Genomic DNA, 9290 nt, shown 5'->3' on the forward strand with positions numbered 1-9290 from the left:
GGGTGAATCCTGGCCGAATACCGAACCGAATCCTGGCTCTGGTACATCCCTAATAATAAAACAGTACCTGTACTTGATCCCAACTAAGATATAATTACCCCTTATTGGGGGCAGAACAGTCCTATTGGGTTTATTTAATGGTTAAATGATTCCCTTTTCTCTGTAATAATAAAACTGTACCTGTACTTGATCCCAACTAAGATATAATTACCCCTTATTGGGGGCAGAACAGCCCTATTGGGTTTATTTCATGGTTAAATGATTCCCTTTTCTCTGTAATAATAAAACAGTACCTGTACTTGATCCCAACTACGATATAATTACCCCTTATTGGGGGCAGAACAGCCCTATTGGGTTTATTTAATGGTTAAATGATTCCCTTTTCTCTGTAATAATAAAACAGTACCTGTACTTGATCCCAACTAAGATATAATTACCCCTTATTGGGGGCAGAACAGCCCTATTGGGTTTATTTCATGGTTAAATGATTCCCTTTTCTCTGTAATAATAAAACAGTACCTGTACTTGATCCCAACTAAGATATAATTACCCCTTATTGGGGGCAGAACAGCCCTATTGGGTTTATTTAATGGTTAAATGATTCCCTTTTCTCTGTAATAATAAAACAGTACCTGTACTTGATCCCAACTAAGATATAATTACCCCTTACTGGAGTCAGGCCAATCCTATTGGGTTTATTTCATGTTTAAGTGATTTTTAAGTGGACTTAAGATATGGAGATACAAATTAAGGAAATACCCCTTATCCGAAAACCCCCAGTTCCTGAGCATTCTGGATAGCAAGTCCAATGCCTGTACCATATACTCCAACAAATACAGCCAGGTGACTGTTACATCAAGGATTCATCTCTGTGTAACATTACTATGTTGAGCCTTCATTAGAAAAGGAATGGAAGAAAGGCAATAAATGAAAATGCAGGTAAAATAATAAACTAATCAATTGTCTAGTCTCTGGTGATTTAAGGTCTAGACTGATAACCATTTGACTGCTTCCTAAGTGTTCTTGAAGTACTTCTTGGAGTCAAGCTGAAACCTGAAGGCCCTTTTATTGACAGAATGTATTAATTACTGCAATGCTATACCTTGTGACTGATGCTTCTCCATACTATTACCAATATACAGCCTTCCTCTGTCTTTCAAAGGACATGTAACCCCTACATTTTCCTACCATGTATATAAGAAAATCATAAAAAAATCATGACAGTATCCATTTACAGATTTCAAAGAGGCAGTTCACTGGTTACATTTTGTGTGTGTGTAGGGGTTTACATGCCCTTTACCTCTTGATATAGCTCATGAGAGAGGGCACTAGTGTGTTCCAGTGTTTGCCATGTTTCTTCTGTTATTTGTGGGGAGATGATAGAAACATAGTATATTCTCTGAGACCCTTAATTCAATGATAAGATGTGACCCTTTTAATAATGTGGTATACACCAGAGAACTTCTCTTTCAGAGTAGAAGCCAATGGGAATGCAGTCATCTTCTAAAGCAGATGAAGGAGGCTGGCATTTTGCTTTGGGAAGGCTTCCAACAGCCCAACAGAAGGCTTTCTACTGGCTTTCTACTTGGGACTTTATAATTAAACATGAACAGATAGCAATTGATCTCCCTATTATCATTATTCCCTGCATGTTCTGCAGGTTGCACATACCAACCCCTTCAAGAGCGATTGCTGAGAGACTACACTTGTGGTTATGGATGTATAGCTAAATAGCTACATATTTGATTTATGGCCAACTGTTGAAGACAGTCTTTCCAGATACAGTGAAGTTCACTCAAAACCGTTTCTCCCGTACGACAGCAGGATCCACTGATAGGGATAGTTGTGTGAAACACATGCTGTGCTGGGACTAAAGGTCCTGTAAAAAAGCACTATATAAACAAATGGCATTGTGTTCCCCTTTATATTCCTGCCCTATCCGGCTGCCCTGCTTGTGCTTTTTCCACTCTGCCTGAGACAGGTTTGCAGACGGCCATTAATCAGATCCTTGTCTAAATTCCACACCCAAGCACATATTTTTACCAAGTGCAGCTGCCTTGATAAGCAAAATATTTGGAATATTCATAACAGGGGAGGGGGAACAGCCAGAATCAAATATTTTCTTTCCTGACATTTGTTTTTAAAATGAAAATAACTGTACAAAGTTCTTTAGAGGAACAAAGAGCAATTCATACACCTAGAAAGGGATAGTGGCTGGAAATACAGCTTCTAGCAGGGCAACAATTATAGAAGATGGGGGGTGGTTGGATAGTGCAGAAATCTGGGGCACTCAATTCAGAAAAGAATGTGCAAATCCTAGTGACAGATAAAAGCTGAAGATCCATAAAGCACAGTTATAGAGCAAAACAAGATAAACGCTTTATTGTCTCTACTTACCCTGATCAGCTAGTCTGTATCTGCCAGTCAGGAGGTAGTGTTGGGAGTGAAGAGTGGGGTGGAACCGACAGCCACCCTTCCTTTGAGTGCCAGAGCACCTTGGCCCAGCTCTGGCTGGAGGGCTACAGGGTAGAGATGCCATAGTACAAAATAAACTAACAATACCCAGCAGCCTGTGACTAAATTAAAAGCAGTTATCTGGATTTATTCCATGGATAATGTTAAAAATAGATGCCGCCATATTGCCCAATAAGCAACACCAAATACCCCAAACTAGAAAAATATGCTTGGAACAGAATAATCTCATTTGTTTCTGCCAGCAGCACAGAAATATATCAGTTTTGAAGTCTGCTATCGAAACAAATTGGAGCTCCGAGTGAAACAATACGAAATGCCGTTCCAGAGTGGTGACTACTTAGATATGCCAAACCTCTTACGTTGCCTTCCATCTGCAAAAGCTGAAGGATAAACTGCAATGTATGCATAAAGCAGGGTCTGGTCCAGTTTGGAATTTAGTTGAGTAAGGATTAATCTTCTCAAATTCCATATCTGTAACAATGACATGGAAGAAGCCACCAAAAGATTTTCTGACATCAGCAGAATGAATTAGCGCTTACTTGAGGTGCTCCAATCATAAAACTATGGGATATGGGCTTGTCGTGGATCCATGATGCACTATACTGACTCGGGTATATCAAGCCTACTATCGGGCTGCTGATTCTGTGATATATATGATAAGAGCATTCAGGCGTTGGAAATTTTAGTTTTATTTTATTGCATTAAGGGAACACCACACTATCTAAACAAAAGGTTAGCCATACATGTATAGAAATTGGTTTTGTCCAATAATCCCATTGTTCCTATGACAATATCTGTAGGTGTAAAGCCAATCTTTGGATAAAAATGGTACCTCCTAAATGAAAATTCGTCTGCTGTCTCTGCATGCATGGCACACCTGATGGCCAAGCTTTCTGTCAGCTCATCCTGTCTGCAAGATGTTAGTGAACCATCATTCATTAATGGTCTGATAATGTTGGATTCTGTGTGTATGGCCAGCTTAATAATAATATGAACACATGCTTATACAGCAGGGATCCCCAACCTTTTTTACTTGTGAGCCACATTCAGATGTGAAAAGTGTTCAAGTACACTCAAGCATGAAAAAAGTTCCTTGGGGATGCCAAATAAGGGCTGTGATTGGCTATTTGGTAGCCCCATGTGACTGCTGGCCTGCAGGAGGCTCTGCTTGGAGTAAAACTGTGACTCTAAAAAATGGCACCTACTTGGAGGCCACTGCAAGCAACATCTAAGGGGGTGGTGAGCAGCATGTTGCTCTCAAGCCACTGGTTTAGGATCACTGTTATACAGTCTACACTACTTTTCCAACATGGCTGCCAAGCCTTGTAAGTGCTGTGGTGATTGGATCCCTATGCAAATTATGGCTTTGCCCAGACTTCCCATGCTTACACCATCATTATAGAGCCACAGTGGCACCTAGTTCTGCCCATACACATGCTTATTTGGCATGTAAACACTCTAAAGCCGTTTGTTTTGATGTATTGGTGTTGCAACTGTCTGGTAAATACTCAGTTGGGTGCACAGGAGTCTGCTGAAGAACCACATTAAACCCAGGCTCTCGTTCCCTGCAGATCCAAAGTACAGTAAATAACACAAAATGGATGCGACTGATGTTTTATAAGCGTTATTGCTTTGCTTTGATTTTCCAGTAATTGCTGGGATGAGAGATAACCTGCTTTTTTTCTCTTCTGACTCATATTTCACACTTTCCCTGTAATATTATTAAAAAGAGCTGGTTCTGCACAACCACTGGAATATTACTGGGAAGTGCTGGCTGTGGGGGAAAATGTTCTCCTGACACCGGTTTGAACAGGGAGCAGAACGACTGTTTCCAAAAAGTATCAGATCCCTTGATCTGGGAGGGAATTAATGCAGAATGTATAATGGACTATATTGTCCCATCTGAAACAAAACACTTGCCAGAGAACTCCACATGTCCTTCCCAGGGCTTGCCACAGGCACATCAAAGACTCTTTCTTTACCCTGATCCTTCCACCATAACTAGGTCGATGATTGCAGGATTACATGAAAGCCAGTGCTTGTTGATATCATATGGATGGGCAGGCAATGGCGGCAATCTGTCCACTCCTCCCCCCCAGTCCAATCAAACCCTTACCCGCTATCAGGCAGAGTTATAGACAGAACCAGACTAGTTGGCAAGGGAACGGTGATGAGAATCAAGGAAAGTGGTTTTACCACTAGGCACTCATATAGTGTGCGGCTCTGCTGGACAGTGACCTGTCTGCCCATCTGGCTGCCCACATTGAATGCATCTCTCCTTACTTGTTCTATGGCTCCTCCTGTTTCCTCACTACCCAGAATCCCCTTTGATCTGCACCCTGGATCTCTTGTGATGTTTGTCTTCTCCTACAAGCTGAGGGAATGTCTGCTAAGGAGGGGGACATGGGTAAAGCAAGAGGAAATGGACAGTGGGTAATATTTCTATCCATAGTAATAAATAAGGGTGTGAAATGCTATACAGGTATCAGACCCCTTATCCGGAAACCCGTTATCCAGAAAGCTCCGAATTATGGAAAGCCCGACTCCCATAGACTCCATTTTAATGAAATAATTCAAAATTTTAAAACTGATTTCCTTTTTCTATTTAGAAATAAAACATTACCTTGTCATTGATCCCAACTAAGATATAATTACCCCTTATTGGGGGCAGAACAGTCCTATTGGGTTTATTTAATGGTTAAATGATTCCCTTTTCTCTGTAATAATAAAACAGTACCTGTACTTGATCCCAACTAAGATATAATTACCCCTTATTGGGGGCAGAACAGCCCTATTGGGTTTATTTAATGGTTAAATGATTCCCTTTTCTCTGTAATAATAAAACAGTACCTGTACTTGATCCCAACTAAGATATAATTACCCCTTATTGGGGCAGAACAGCCCTATTGGGTTTATTTAATGGTTAAATGATTCCCTTTTCTCTGTAATAATAAAACAGTACCTGTACTTGATCCCAACTAAGATATAATTACCCCTTATTGGGGGCAGAACAGCCCTATTGGGTTTATTTAATGGTTAAATGATTCCCTTTTCTCTGTAATAATAAAACAGTACCTGTACTTGATCCCAACTAAGATATAATTACCCCTTATTGGGGGCAGAACAGCCCTATTGGGTTTATTTAATGGTTAAATGATTCCCTTTTCTCTGTAATAATAAAACAGTACCTGTACTTGATCCCAACTAAGATATAATTACCCCTTATTGGGGGCAGAACAGCCCTATTGGGTTTATTTAATGGTTAAATGATTCCCTTTTCTCTGTAATAATAAAACAGTACCTGTACTTGATCCCAACTAAGATATAATTACCCCTTATTGGGGACAGAACAGCCCTATTGGGTTTATTTAATGGTTAAATGATTCCCTTTTCTCTGTAATAATAAAACAGTACCTGTACTTGATCCCAACTAAGATATAATTACCCCTTATTGGGGGCAGAACAGCCCTATTGGGTTTATTTAATGGTTAAATGATTCCCTTTTCTCTGTAATAATAAAACAGTACCTGTACTTGATCCCAACTAAGATATAAATAATCCGTATTGGATGCAAAACAATCCTATTGGGTTTAATTAATGTTTTATTGATTTTTTACTAGACTTAAGGTATGGAGATCCAAATTGCAGAAAGACCCCTTATCCGGAATACCCTTGGTCCCGAGCATTCTGGATAATGGGTCCTATACCTGTATTTGAATTCTATATTTTAATCATACTCCAACTAATGCCAATCTCCTGTGGGATAAGTGGCTAGTAAAGTGCATTTAGTCAATACAATATAAATTATTGGGGCAACACTGATGCTTATTTTAAAGGCTTTACATGACCTCAAATCAAGTGAGGTTTATTATGCACTGTATATAGATATTCCTCAGTATACATACAGTATATGGCTGCCCGACATGGTAACCAAGAAGTCTCAGAAGGAAATGTGGATGCTTATCCATCTAAGCAGTAGAACTCCAGCTCTCTAAAGCAATATACTGAGAGACTGGCTAGTTTATGTCACCTTTCTTACAACCCAATGAAAGGCAAATATCTGATGGAAATGGCTTGGCTTGTGTTTCTCTGTGCAGAAGGCAATGTGCTTGGCATTTATTTCCCAAATTATGTTTCTTTCTTTTTACAGCTCAGGTAATGGTTGCACAGAAAGGCTCACTAGCTGTGAATATGGGGGTCGCACTCCTTCGAATACGTATTATGTCTTTCCATCATACATCACATTGTGCCATTATAGGCACTGCCTCAGACGGCAGTGGATTGTATCTGCCTTTGCCAACGGTTACATATTCCCATTATTCATTAAGGGTTGGACTGCATTGCTTTACACATTTCACACCAAATCAAAGGTTGTATTATTTAGACCAGAGAGAGACTAATTATATTGTTATGGCTTTAAATTTCTGATATTGCTTTATTACAGATTCAAAATGTATTGGCTGGGATTTAGGGGCATATTTAGTGAAAATGAATCCAAAAACGTCAATTCCATGCTAATGGCGGATATAATGTGGATACGTCTTTTTACTGGCTCTTCATATTGGGTATCACTTTATGCCAGGTGATACCTACCTGAATGCATACTAATGCCACTAATGCTCTTGTGGCTGAATGAACGTAGACCCCACCAACAGTGTTCCAACACCTAGTGGAAAGGCCTTCTCAGAAGATTAGAAGCTGTTCTAGGCGTAAAGGGAAGACCCAAGGGAGGTCTATATGATACACCTAGAGGCTGTTATAGCAGCAAAGGGAAGATCCAAGAGTGGACTATACAAGACACATACAGAATAGAGGTTGTTATAGCAGCAAAGGGAAGACCCAACATAGGTCTATAAGATGCACATACAGAGTAAATGCTGTTAAAGCAGCAAAGGGAAGACCCCAATGAGGTCCATAAGATGCACATACAGAACAGATGCTGTTATAGCAGCAAATGGAAGATCCAAGGGAAGTCTATAAAATGCACATCCAGAATAGTGGCTTTAATAGAAGCAAAGGGAGGCCTATATTATACACAGAGTGGAGGCTGTTATAGAAGCAAAGGGAGGCCTATATTATACACAGAGTAGAGGCTGTTATAGAAGTAAAGGGAGACCGATATTATACACAGAGTAGAGGCTTTAATAGAAGCAAAGGGAGGCCGATATTATACACAGAGTAGAGGCTGTTATAGAAGTAAAGGGAGACCGATATTATACACAGAGTAGAGGCTGTAATAGAAGCAAAGGGAGGCCGATATTATACACAGAGTAGAGGCTGTAATAGAAGCAAAGGGAGGCCGATATTATACACAGAGTAGAGGCTGTAATAGAAGCAAAGGGAGGCCGATATTATACACAGAGTAGAGGCTGTAATAGAAGCAAAGGGAGGCCGATATTATACACAGAGTAGAGGCTGTAATAGAAGCAAAGGGAGGCCGATATTATACACAGAGTAGAGGCTGTAATAGAAGCAAAGGGAGGCCGATATTATACACAGAGTAGAGGCTGTTATAGCAGCAAAGGGAGGCCGATATTATACACAGAGTAGAGGCTGTAATAGAAGCAAAGGGAGGCCGATATTATACACAGAGTAGAGGCTGTTATAGCAGCAAAGCGAAGACCCAAGGGAGGTGTATAAGATGCACATACAGACATGTTTAGGAGATTGAAACTGAAATACTTTAAAGCTGCCCTTTCAAGTTAGTGCATGCAGTAGGCCAGTGATGTCTCAGAGGGCAAGTTCAAGGCTAGATTATATTACAATTATGATGTAATATCGCTATTAAAACAGAAATAATCAGGGTTATTTTTTATACTTTATCATATTTTTAGATGCAAACATGTTACTTGGTGTTTGGGTTAGATGTGTCAGTGGTGGGAATAAGAGTTGATCCCTTATACCCTGGCAAGTGAGCCTGGCTCTGTACTATAACTGTAATTGAAAGTACACTTCAGCTGGAGTATGAGGTTTGCTCAGGGGAGGCCATTACCTTTCTCTAAAATCTTCCCAATATCAGTATATGCCCAAGATACAATCAGCTGCTTATCTAACAGACACTCCTTGCCCAAAGTGTATATGTCCGATTCAAATGGTGCCAGCAGTGGAACAAGGATAAGGCACCACTATACATGCCAGGTTTCCAGCTGGATTGTCTTGACTGTGTATTTAGCAGATTCGCCAAATGTTGTTCTATTTACTATAAAGGTTTTTAACTTTTTAGCAGTAACAGCCAGACTTAGTTACAATCCATCCCAAACTGATATACAGATAGTATCTGCTTGTCCTATGGGATCCCTATGGGCACATCCAGGGCTGGACTGGGTCAGTGCGATTGTAATGATCTTGGAAACAAGTTTATATAATTTATATATTGTGATATATAAGTGAAGTTTATTTTGCTCGACAAACACAATAGGAAATTATTTGGAATTATTTCTAATTGTGACAGGTCCCCATAAGTGAATTAGAAGCAGCACTGTCATCAATTTAAAGTTCAGGTATGGGACCTATTATCCAGAAGTCTCGGGATCTGGGGTTTTCTGGATAGGGGATCTTTCTGTAATGTGGATCTCCATAACTAAATATCATTTAAATATTAAATAAACCCAAAAGGATTGTTTTGGCTCCAATAAGGGGTAATTATATCTTAGTTGGGATCAAGTACAGGTACTGTTTTATTATTACAGAGAAAAGGGAATCATTTAACCATTAAATAAACCCAATAGGGCTGTTCTGCCCCCAATAAGGGGTAATTATATCTTAGTTGGGATCAGGTACAGGTACTGTTTTATTATTACAGAGAAAAGGGAATC

The sequence above is a fragment of the Xenopus tropicalis genome, chromosome 2, assembly GCF_000004195.4.
Source record: "Xenopus tropicalis strain Nigerian chromosome 2, UCB_Xtro_10.0, whole genome shotgun sequence".
Lineage (NCBI taxonomy): Eukaryota > Metazoa > Chordata > Amphibia > Anura > Pipidae > Xenopus > Xenopus tropicalis.